At 42.0% G+C, this 13396-nt stretch overlaps 1 protein-coding gene and 1 pseudogene across 1 annotated transcript in view; one reads left to right on the forward strand and one right to left on the reverse strand.

Annotated features, from left to right (window-relative positions):
- Positions 1–13396, reverse strand: part of LOC142259064 (uncharacterized) — a 143710-nt gene that overhangs the window by 106765 nt on the left and 23549 nt on the right. The window lies entirely within an intron of this gene.
- LOC142259061 (hydroxyacyl-coenzyme A dehydrogenase, mitochondrial pseudogene) lies at positions 18–5611 on the forward strand (annotated as a pseudogene).

Consider the following 13396-nt stretch of genomic DNA (forward strand, 5'->3'; position numbering starts at 1 on the left):
CCACGAAGAAGCTGACTATGAAGCATGGGACTGTGATCGGAGGAGGCCTAATGGGTGTCAGGATAGCGCAGGTAGCTGCAGCAACTGGAAACACTTTTGTTTTAGTGGACCATACTGATGACATCTTGAAAAAGTCTGCAAAAAGTATTGAAGACAGCTTGAAAAGGGTCACTAAGAAGATGTTTGTGGACAAGCCTGAGGCTGCTTCACAGTTCATCAGCAAAACACTCTCAAACTTCAGCACAAGCACAGACCCAGCGGCCGTGGTGCACAGCAATAATCTGGTAGTGGAAGCCATACTAGAAAACTTGGAAGTGGAAAAATGCACTAATTAAGACACTGGACAAATTTACACCAGAACACACCATATTTGCCAGCAACACATTCTTATTGGCAATAACTGACAGCCAACTCCACAACTAGGCAGGATCAGTTCGGAGGGCTGCATTTCTTTAATCCAGTACCAATGATGAAGCTGGTGGAGGTCATTAAAACACCAATGGCTAACCAAACGACTTCTGACTCTCTCATGGACATCAGTAAAACCGTAGGAAAGATGCCTGTGTCATGTAAGGACACCCCAGGATTCATTGTTAACCGTCTTCTGGTACCATACCTAATGGAATTCGTGCATCTTCATGAAAGAGGTCATGCATCTAAAGCCTGCTTTACACGTTACGATTAAGCATACGATATCGTATGCGATCGTAACCGCCCCCATCATATGTGCGGCACGTTCAATTTGTTGAATGCGTCGCACAATTTTTTCTCCCATCACACGCACTTACCCTTCCATACGACCTCGATGTGGGCGGCAAACGTCCACTTCCTGGAGTGGGAGGGACGTTCGGCGTCACATCGACGTCACGCAACAGCCGGCCAATAGAAGCGGAGGGGCGGAGATGAGCGGGACGTAAACATCCCGCCCACCTCCTTCCTTCCGCATTGCCGGCGGGAGCCGCGGGACGCAGGTAAGATCTGTTCATCGTTCCCGGGGTGTCACACACAGCGATGTGTGCTGCCTCGGGAACATTGAACAACCTCACGTTCAATTTTTAGGAATTGAACGACGTGCGTGCGATGAACGTTTTAACGTTCAATCGCACGGAGGTATCACACGATACAATGTAACTTACGATACCGGATGTGCGTCACTTACGACGTGACCCCACCGACACATCATAAAATATATTGTAGCGTGTAAAGCTCGCTTAAGGAAGACATGGATGTTGCAATGAAATTGGAAGCCCGTTACACAATGGGTTCTTTTGAGCTTTTGGTTTAAGTTGGTCTTGATATTAGTAAATACACCATTGATGGTTGGTACCAGATAGAACCTGAAAATCCCCTTTTTGTCTCCAGTGAATTGCACAATAAGCTTGGAAAGAAGACCGGAGAAGGATTTTATAAAGGCAGATGGTTGGCCTGGCTGCACTGCAGAGCTATTTTCATAGTCTCTTGTTTGCTTTGATTACGATGACCGTTGTTTTTTTTTACATTGCATGGTTTTCTTAGCACTTATTAAAACGCTAGCGCCTTACAGTCATGATTATCTATTTCATCAACATCCTTTTGTACCGCTGATTCCAAACATTGATACGTCATAGCCATTCTACAGTCAATAATAAATGAATGTACAAAAAATAAATTGTGCAACTTTTGGAGGTTTCACGCCAATTTTAACCAACTTTGCCAAAATGGGCAGCGCTTGGCCAGAAGAAGGGTGTGATGCCACCACTTCTCTAATTCATAACAAACTGCGACGTTCCCTATATCAGAAATCTCACGCCAGTCCCTGATGTCATTTGTCAGTGTATATCACCGGTCTTGATGAATTGGAGCCCTAATGTTTATCTGCACAAACAGCAAGACCCTGCTACCTACTTTGGTTACAAAGCCTAAGGATAGGCCATCAATGTTAGTCCCGGACAAGCCCATTAAATATTTGGCATCTGTCTCTATTTTATTTTCGTCTTCGAAAAAAACCTTTTTGAAATTGTCTATGTTGTGGATCAATGTCACAACGAGATGCTTGCAGGCATCGCCAACTGTCATGGCGGCATCAGGATCTATGGAAACTACAAATTTTGGCACTCTGCTTGCTAACATCTCTGATGCCTGTGAGCAGCGCAGGGAGATGCAGGCGTCAAACCACATAATTAGTAAGACTAGCAAGAGTTATACTCTGCTGGGCTCCTTGTTAATGTCTTTGATCACATGCTGTAGTGGAGTCAGTATCATTTGCTCCCCTTCTGTATATGCTGGCTGGACTATTCCATTAATGCCAGCTATAGTTTACCTAAACAGGTGACGTGTTGTGATACAAACTAGTGGTTGTTGAGCATTATTGCTGTGAGCAGTTGTGGTATTAACCTTTGTTGTCTTTTTGTTTCTGCCTTCCTGCTCTTACTTTTCTCCTTGGTCTCTCACTGTTTATTTCTGTGAGTTTAAAGTGTGTGTCTGAATTTTGGTTTTCCTGTCAGTCTTAATCTGTATTTCCATCATACTCCTGCCCCTTCCTTCCACGTTCAGGGGTAAGCCAGAGGTTAGGGATAGCCTAAGGTCTCCTAGCATGAGGGAAAGTATAGCAACCCCCTGTCCCTCATTATTCTACAGTCACATTGCGACATTTAATCAGATTATTTACTGTAGCACATTCCAGAGAACTGGCGCTAGGAATGGGAGATCCAAATTAACAAAGATGTAACTCTTAGATCTCGAAATTGGAAAACAGATTCAGAATAATTTGTTTCCTAATTTAATTTCTTATGTTATAGTTTAAAAAAATAAATCTACTTTCAAAATTATATCATAAAAAATAATAATTGTGTTTATTTTTAGCCGATAACTATATCAGGAGTTCAGATGGAAATCTAATATCTTCAGAATTTAAAACAGACGATGAAAGTGTCACACATGATACATATGAAAAGCATGCTGCTATCCCAGATATACCTCCAGTCCTTCCTTGGAAAGCTCTATCATCTGATCTTTTCAAACAAGTCCAAAATTCCAATTTATTACAGAATTGTAAGCAAAATAAAAGTTACAGAAGGCATGTGGAACGTGAAAAGGCTCCTACAAGGGAGAAGCCATTTTCATGTTCAGAGTGTGGGAAATGTTTTATTCGGAAATCAGACCTTGTTAGACATCAGAAAATTCACACAGGGGAGAAGCCATTTTCATGTTCAGAGTGTGGGAAATGTTTTAGTCAGAAAATAACCCTTGTTACACATCAGAAACTTCAGACAGGGGAGAAGCCATTTTCATGTTCAGAATGTGGGAAATGTTTTAATTGGAAATCACAACTTCTTGAGCATCAAAGTTGTCACACCGGGGAGAAGCCATTTTCATGTTCAGAGTGTGGGAAATGTTTTAATAGGAAATCAGACCTTGTTAGACATCAAAAAAATCAAACAGGGGAGAAGCCATTTTTAAGTTCAGAGTGTGGGAAATGTTTAATTCAGAAATCACACCTTGTTAGTCATCAGAAACATCACACAGGGGAGAAGCCATTTTTATGTTCAGAGTGTGGGAAATGTTTTATTCACAAAATAAGCCTTATTAAACATCAGACAATTCACACAGGGGAGAAGCCATTTTCATGTTCAGAATGTGGGAAATGTTTTAATTGGAAATCACAACTTCTTAAGCATCAAAGATGTCACACCGAGGAGAAGCCATTTTCATGTTCAGAGTGTGGGAAATGTTTTATTTGGAAATCAGACCTTGTTAGACATAAAAAAAATCACACAGGGGAGAAGCCATTTTTATGTTCAGAGTGTGGGAAATGTTTTATTCACAAAATAAGCTTTATTAAACATAAGAAAATTCACACAGGGGAGAAGCCATTTTCATGTTCAGAGTGTGGGAAATGTTTTATTCAGAAATCACACCTTGCTAGACATCAAAAAAAATCACACAGGGGAGAAGCCATTTCCATGCCCAGAATGTGGTAAATGTTTTACTAAGAAATCAGGTCTTGTTTACCATCAAAAATATCACACAAAATAAACAATGTTTATGTTCTGAAGGTGGAAAATGTTATTCTCAGAAATCAGATCTAGTTAAACATGTGAAGAAGCCGCACAGGGAAGAAACCTTTTTCATGTTGTGTATAATTGAAATGTATAACTGGTAAATCAAGTCTTTGCGACCATCAGAAAACCAACAGAGCGGAGCAGCCATTCTTGCTTTCAGAATTTGGCAAATGTTTTTTTCATTAATCAGGTCCTGTTGTCAGATGAGTCACACAAGAGAAGCCATCATAATGTACCATAATTCAAAGGGTTTATCCACAACTCGGCTACAATTGATCAAGTAAGAATTGGTGAGGGAAAGAAAATTTTTCTCTCTTTTTAAACTTATCATATTTTTCGGACCATAAGACACATCTAGGTTTTGAAGGAGAAAAATAGGGAAAAAGATTGAAGGAAAAATGTGGTCATGCCGCACTGTTATGGGGGAATCTGCTGCTCACACTGTTACAGGGGTAATATCCCGTAGTTTCTAGTGCAATGTGTTTGATGACTTTTCCTTTAAATAGTGCTTATCACAAATCTGTGGCTGCCTTTATTATTTACTTAAACAGTGAAGAGCCGCAGATTAGTGAATTTTTTAAATATAATCCAGTACCAAAACTTTTGGAAGTGTCCCTAATGTCCCCGAAAAGGAACTTCCAGGTTGTGAGATCCCACAACCCTCAGTGATCACTGATAGCGTGAGCTCTACGACACCAGCTCTGCGGCATCCTTCTTAAGTAGTTCAGTAAAACCTTAAAAAAGTAAGTGACCGCGCTGGATTAGTTGAGAGAGCAATTTCTCATGCTTAGAGCAGCTGCATAGATTTGTGCGATTCCGCTCTGCACACTGAGATCCCACAAAATGAAAATTCGAGCTCCACTTTGCTAGTAAGTTGGGTATTTCGAGAGCCATTATGAACATTTGAGAAAGGTTTTGGTACTAGATTATATTTAGATAATTCTCTAATCTCAATTTACCCACTGCTTTATTTACTAAAAGCGCAGCCCCAGATTGGAGATAGGCACTCTGAAGTATATCACATTGTATATAATTGCATTTCAAAACTTGTATATTCTTCATGCCTGTCTTTCTCTATTGTTTAGATGTGATAATTTTTCCTCAGAACCTCTGGAGTTGAGGCAGAGCTGTAGGCATTTCACACAAAAATAGTGAGGGGATGTCATGGCCGGCTGACAATCCAGTGGCAGAAGTGTTGGAAAATCCCAGAAATTTGCAGCACTTGTTGTTATCTGACAGTTCACTGTTTCTGCAGCAGTGGACTCCATGACTCTGGGAAACTGTCAGTTTTTCCTCTGTTGTCAGCCTCTGACTTCCTTTATAAACTTCACCCTGGGGTGCTTTGGGTGAAGTTTATAGTTATTCCTGGCTGTGGCTTGCAGAGGTCGTCTCCTCCCGTTGTTCCAGAGACTTCTGTGGTAGCTGATCCTCAGTCCTAAGATGAGTGTTTGACTTTTGCTATGTACCTGGGCTCAGGTGGTAGCAATTGTATTTCCTCTGTATTGTTTCCATTTGTCTCCTTTAGCGTTAGTGGTGTTGACGAAGAGCTCATAAGTACCATCTTTACTTAGGCCCAGATCAGGGTTTGCCTAATGTGGGGTATTCCTGCTCGGTGACAGGTGCAGAACCTATATAAAGTTGCTGAGGGCAGTGCGGGTGAGCTGTATTGTCAGCGGTTACCACTTCCCCCTTTCCCTAGTGATAGGGCACTCTTTTCCCCTTCCCTTTGTATTGTAATATACGGCTCGTATAGCTTCTATCCCCAGCAGGGACAGGGGAGAATTGAATCACACTATGCATCCTAGATATGTGGAAGTTTTTAAAAATGCTCTGGTCCCAGTTTATCAAAGCTTTTATGCCAAAAAAAGGCACAAAAACTTTGAAAAGTCACAAAAATTTGGATCAGTTCATAGTTGTGCCAAATTCTGATGGCTTTTGCCATTTTCACTCCAAAACTGACAGGGTTTGGGTGGGACGGGGGTGTGATACCACAGCTCCTTAAATTCATGACGATCTGTGGTGTTCCCTATGCCAGAACTTTCACTCCAGTCCCTGACGGGAGTAATAGTTCTTGCATGGCACAAGGAGGCCCATGCCACTCATCAAACACTCCAGATTCATGAAGAGGCATGCACCACTTCATGAATCAGGCGTGGGCCCCGCATAAATTGGGCTCTTTATGTTATAAAAATGATCCCTTTACAAAGGATAATTATTGTAATTAAAAAACTAAAGTATTTTATCTGATATCCAATGGATTATTTGTTTGTGGGGCTACCCACAAATAGAGATAAGCAATTGGTTTTTTTGATCACTGTGTGTATTCCACTTTATTTTAAACAAACCCAATTAAAGGCTAAATTTTAATATTCACATGTCGCTATTTCTGCAGATTTAATACATGGAATCCTTTCCTGATACCTAACGGTTGTGAATAAGTGCTTTTTTCTAGCTTTGATCATACTGACATGGCCAGTTTCTTGTCTGGAGAACTCAACACTGACCAGTGGCTTGAGGATGCAAAGGGGGTCTTCTCGGATAAAGGCACTATCCCTAAAAAATACACACCTACTCTAAACGGTGCCTTCAGAGATCTCACCAAGGTGTATAAGGACCAGATAGTCTCCTGGTGGGAGGTACAGAGTTTAGAAAATTATATTAGAGAAGGGATAGTGCCTAGAGGTCTGAGGATTACTCTCAATCCGGGGAATAGGTTTAGAGCCTCTGAATTTATAAAAAAAAATGGCAAAGGGAGGCAACTGACTGTGCTCTCAGATTGATGAAACTCCTCCTTGAGGAAGAGAGACAGATTCTATCAGGTTTGAATGATAACTTGAAAGAACAGATTTCCCTGGTCAAAAAATACTCTGGTGAAACCGATTTCCCCAAAAAAGAGACCAATTTACAGAATACCATCGAGCACTTCCAATATTTGATCAAAGACCGCAAGCACAAACGGTATATGCGAGACATCCAGGACTTTCCTGACAATAAGGCATACTTCTTCTTGACTAATAAGACACTCCAGCCTCAGCAACATATAGACATCTCCTCCACTGACACCGAGGCATCTGATGGTGAACAAGGGAACGGGGGATACAATTATCGCAGTAGAAACAGGAATAGAGGGAGAGGTCGCGGACAGAGGGGAAGAGGCAGATCTCAGCCTGTTCAAAATTCCACTTTTTTAGACAACTTTTACTCCCTGAGGAGCCGAACAGGTGTAACGAGGGGCCAGGAACAAGCGTAGGACCGAAGGTCATAAATCTGTTATCCCGGCCTCTGAGTGGGACCGAGATGGCAGTACTTGAGAAAGGACTTTCCTTCGTCCCCACAACGGATTTCGACCTTTTCTCTTGCATAAAAGATTTAAACCTATTCGCGCGAAAGCTCAAGTGGAAGAAATTCTTTCACACAAAAGACAACAAGTTAAGTGAGGAGCTAGGTATCCCCCCGAACATGTTACCTGATGTTAGACTTTTGGAGGGTCTATCTGAAATGAATCCAAATCTCTCTGGACAAGGTCCCTTTTCTACATTCAAAATGAAAGCACCAAAATGCCTTCGGTGCAGAACGATATGTCAACGATAGACATATTAGTTAATCTGGTATCCAGAGATCTAAAAGAAATAAGTGAGCACAAAACCTTCACACACTGCAACTGTACCAGGGAGGAGATCGTGGCAATACGGGCATTGGAGCAGGACCGCCACATTGTCATAAAACCCTCTGATAAGGGTGGCAATGTGGTGGTCCTCGATCCGGCACAATATTTTATGATGTGCCACGATCTACTTATGGATAGAGAAGGGTATGCTATATTAAGAGGTAATCCAACAGAGTCTTTGGTGTCAGACTTGAAAAGACTGTTGGATAAAGGTCTTGCCGATAAGGTGATTGACAAGAAGGAGCATGAATTCTTGATACCGGAACACCCCATCATGGCAACGTTCTATGGCCTGCCCAAGGTCCATAAAGGACTCAGTCCATTGAAGGGTAGGCCAATCGTTTCCGGTATTGGCGGAATATGCCAGAATCTAGGCTCATATGTGGACGTGGTCTTGAGTCCTTTCGTCGAATCACTCCCCTCATACACAAGGGATACTACCAACCTCCTCCTGAAAGTGGAGGGCATCTCAGTTGAGGAGGGTAGTATCCTAGTGAGTATCGACGTAGAGGCACTTTATTCCTCAATCCCTCACCATATGGGACTTAGGGCAGTTGAACATTACCTCTCTATGAGAGGTTGCCAATACCATCTCCATAATACGTTCATATTACAAGCATTGGAATTCTGCCTGAAGAACAACGTCTTCACCTTTAATGGGAAGTTTTACCACCAGCTCAGGGGCACAGCGATGGGGAGCCCTTGTGCTCCCTCGTACGCTAACTTGCTCCTGGGCTGGTGGGAGGAGACTATTGTCTTCTCCGAGGAGGGTGATGACGGACGAATGTCTGACCGGATCGACATATGGCGCGGCACTCGGGTCGAGCTGGAGAAGTACCTCAACAAACTGAATAACAACGAGATAGGCCTTCGTTTCACCTATGAGGCTGATCCCGTTTCACTACCATTCTTGGACGTCCTCATCAATAAAACGAAAGAAGGTACCCTGAACACGTCCACATATAGAAAGCCAACCTCCACCAACTCCCTTCTGAGGTGGGACAGCAACCACCCAGCTCCCCTCAGGATAGGAATCCCTAAGGGGCAATACTACAGAATTCGTCGTAATTGCTCCGACGATGCTTCCTTCATGACACAAGTAAACGATATTAGGAAGCGATTCCTAGATCGAGGCTATCCCAATAGAATTTTGAGTCAGGCCTATAAGGAGGCAAAATCTAAGACTAGATCTGACCCGCTAAAACCTTCCAAAAAAGAAGGGGGCGACCCTGTGACAAGATGCACCAATGGTGCTGGTCTTGTTAGGGACACCCTAAGAAGACACTGGTCAATATTGACCATGGACAATGATCTTGAAACATTAGTGGGCCCCTACTCCCAGGTCACCTATCACAAGGAAAAATCCCTGGGGGATAGGCTGGTCCACAGCCATTTTTTGGCACCAAAACAGGAAAACCTGGCTTAAATCCAATCTAAAGGGATGCCATAAATGTGGTGATTGTGTGTCATGTTCCTCTGTCTCACCTGGCAAAACCTTTACCTCGAATGTCACTCAGGAATCATTTCTCATTCATGACTTCATTAACTGCCATACAAAGAGCGTTATTTATAAAGCAACCTGTACGTGCGGACTCGAATATGTCAGAAGGACAAGAAGGGAGTTCCGCAGGCGTATTGGTGACCACATGGGAGACATTGAACATGACAGAGATACATCCTTGGCACGTCATGTCAATGTCTCCCATGGTGGGAGAAAAAACGCCATTAAATTTATCGGCATAGAAAAAATTGAGAAACCAATTAGAGGGGGAGTCTGAGACCAGCTGATCTAACAAAAGGAGGCGAGATGGATCTTCCGTCTGAGCACAGTCTCTCCCTCTGGTTTGAATTAACAACTCAACTATGGATGCTTTATTTAAAAATATTGGTCTCATGTACAACTTCTTGCTTACTGATCATTGTTGTTCCTTTGGTCATGAATATGGCATATGTTAACTAGATTCCCCTATCGGGGTGTGTATCACCCTGTTACCTTGTTGGGATGTTATGTTTAAATAATTGACTGCATTGGTAAGACAGTCAATTTCCTATATACTTCATATAGAAGAGCCTGGTGATCTCATTCCGATGACTCCCTCCCCCTCCCTCCTCCTTTCTCTATATTCTTTTGAGGTATTCAACAAGTTCAATACCCTTATGCCTTATATGTTTAATCACACGATTGCACGCAAATGTATGTGTGAATAAAGTTTGTTGAGCGCCTTCCCACCATGATGACGACGCCGTGACGCAGAATGCGGGGTTGGATTCGTTTAATGCGCTCCCACCCCTTGCTCACCACGTGACCGTTCATGTGACCGGTAGACCAGGAAATCCTGCGTCTCACCGGCCGGTCACTATGGGACGGCGTGCGTTCCATCTGGGCATCTGTGCCGACATCCGCGCCTAGGGAGAGAAGCAGGACAATGCGTGGACGCTGGTTTGGGTATTACATTGGGGTTTGCTCTTCGCCCTCACTGTCTGTAAGTTCACCACAGCTTGTACCTTGTTAAGGTAGGATATCAGCAGAGGAAAAAATCCAGCATCATGGAGATTTTGTAGAAATAAAACTTGATTTTATTATAGCAGAATAAAAACATGCAGACTGTGCAGTGGGCACAGAGGCACAGGTGAAAAAATGTGGGTTATCCAACGCGTTTCGACCAGAGAGTCTTATTCATGGCATGTGATTTACCCCAAACTGATTCAGTATTTAAAAGGTACACATTACACGTCATGGGATGGACTTAGTGCTCAATTAAAACTAAAACCGTGCAGGTGTGCATTCCCAGTGGACAGATGCACCAATAACACGTAGTGGGGATAAAAACATGTACAGTTAGGTCCAGAAATATTTGGACAGTGACACAAGTTTTGTTATTTTAGCTGTTTACAAAAACATGTTCAGAAATACAATTATATATATAATATGGGCTGAAAGTGCACACTCCCAGCTGCAATATGAGAGTTTTCACATCCAAATCGGAGAAAGGGTTTAGGAATCATAGCTCTGTAATGCATAGCCTCCTCTTTTTCAAGGGACCAAAAGTAATTGGACAGGGGACTCTAAGGGCTGCAATTAACTCTGAAGGCGTCTCCCTCGTTAACCTGTAATCAATGAAGTAGTTAAAAGGTCTGGGGTTGATTACAGGTGTGTGGTTTTGCATTTGGAAGCTGTTGCTGTGACCAGACAACATGCGGTCTAAGGAACTCTCTATTAAGGTGAAGCAGAACATCCTGAGGCTGAAAAAAAAGAAAAAATCCATCAGAGAGATAGCAGACATGCTTGGAGTAGCAAAATCAACAGTCGGGTACATTCTGAGAAAAAAGGAATTGACTGGTGAGCTTGGGAACTCAAAAAGGCCTGGGCGTCCACGGATGACAACAGTGGTGGATGATCGCCGCATACTTTCTTTCGTGAAGAAGAACCCGTTCACAACATCAACTGAAGTCCAGAACACTCTCAGTGAAGTAGGTGTATCTGTCTCTAAGTCAACAGTAAAGAGAAGACTCCATGAAAGTAAATACAAAGGGTTCACATCTAGATGCAAACCATTCATCAATTCCAAAAATGGACAGGCCAGAGTTACATTTGCTGAAAAACACCTCATGAAGCCAGCTCAGTTCTGGAAAAGTATTCTATGGACAGATGAGACCAAGATCAACCTGTACCAGAATGATGGGAAGAAAAAAGTTTGGAGAAGAAAGGGAACGGCACATGATCCAAGGCACACCACATACTCTGTAAAACATGGTGGAGGCAACGTGATGGCATGGGCATGCATGGCTTTCAATGGCACTGGGTCACTTGTGTTTATTGATGACATAACAGCAGACAAGAGTAGCCGGATGAATTCTGAAGTGTACCGGGATATACTTTCAGCCCAGATTCAGCCAAATGCCGCAAAGTTGATCGGACGGCGCTTCATAGTACAGATGGACAATGACCCCAAGCATACAGCCAAAGCTACCTAGGAGTTCATGAGTGCAAAAAAGTGGAACATTCTGCAATGGCCAAGTCAATCACCAGATCTTAACCCAATTGAGCATGCATTTCACTTGCTCAAATCCAGACTTAAGACGGAAAGACCCACAAACAAGCAAGACCTGAAGGCTGCGGCTGTAAAGGCCTGGCAAAACATTAAGAAGGAGGAAACCCAGCGTTTGGTGATGTCCATGGGTTCTAGACTTAAGGCAGTGATTGCCTCCAAAGGATTCGCAACAAAATATTGAAAATGAAATTTTTTTTTTGGGTTTGGTTTATTTGTCCAATTACTTTTGACCTCCTAAAATGTGGAGTGTTTGTAAAGAAATGTGACAATTCCTACAATTTCTATCAGATATTTTTGTTCAAACCTTCAAATTAAACGTTACAATCTGCACTTGAATTCTGTTGTAGAGGTTTCATTTCAAATCCAATGTGGTGGCATGCAGAGCCCAACTCGCGAAAATTGTGTCACTGTCCAAATATTTCTGGACCTAACTGTATGTAGAAAACCACAATATGAAGAATGAATAAATAAGAATGAGAAAAATATCACAAAAACATTGGATTTGTATGTAAAAATGTTGAATCCATAATGAGAGAACTACAAAACAGCTTTCAATACTATTATAAATCATTTCCATATAAGTCATACAGCAATAAATTTGGAATGATTATTGGAAGCTGAAAATAACAGAGGGCAAACATGAGAGAGATGTCTATTAGTCCTGTATAAAACAGTTGTCAAGTACACAGTTCATTTTATATTAGTACATAAAATATATCTGAATGTTAGATAGTGAATTCCTGCACAGGAGGCAAAAAAACCCCAAAACAACACAGCATATATACCGCAAATGCCATAGTAAATCTAGGGAATATATATATGGACCACGTATTTAACGTATGATGTGGGCAGTTATATTAATTGCAACCCATCGTATGTTATATACCTGATCGAATGCACTAAGTGCAGGATTCAATACGTAGGCTGCATGGGGAACCCCCTAAAAAAACGAATCAGACGACATCTGTCGGATACTTTAAATGCAAATGCACTTAATATTTCAGCAGTTTCTCGGCACTTTGTTAGTGTTCATGATAGATGCACTGATTTCTTTGCGTTTATGGGCATTGAAAAAGTCACCAATCCCATTAGAGGGGGAGACCACAGAAGAAAACTCCTCAATAGAGAATCCTTTTGGATATTCAGGCTTGGGACCAGGGTGCCGAATGGTCTGAATACCCGACAGGACTTAATCTTGCAGTACACCTAATAACAACGATCTGTGGTCTCTCCCTTAACGCATAATGGTCCATATATACAGTGCCTACAAGTAGTATTCAACCCCCTGCAGATTTAGCAGGTTTACACATTCGGAATTAACTTGGCATTGTGACATTTGGACTGTAGATCAGCCTGGAAGTGTGAAATGCACTGCAGCAAAAAAGAATGTTATTTCTTTTTTTTCTTTTTTTTTAAATTGAGAAAAGTTTATTCAGAGGGTCATTTATTATTCAACCCCTCAAACCACCAGAATTCTGTTTGGTTCCCCTAAAGTATTAAGAAGTATTTCAGGCACAAAGAACAATGAGCTTCACATGTTTGGATTAATTATCTCTTTTTTCAGCCTTTTCTGACTAATTAAGACCCTCCCCAAACTTGTGAACAGCACTCATACATGGTCAACATGGGAAAGACAA

Source organism: Anomaloglossus baeobatrachus, assembly GCF_048569485.1.
Source record: "Anomaloglossus baeobatrachus isolate aAnoBae1 chromosome 5 unlocalized genomic scaffold, aAnoBae1.hap1 SUPER_5_unloc_24, whole genome shotgun sequence".
Taxonomy (NCBI): Eukaryota; Metazoa; Chordata; class Amphibia; order Anura; family Aromobatidae; genus Anomaloglossus; species Anomaloglossus baeobatrachus.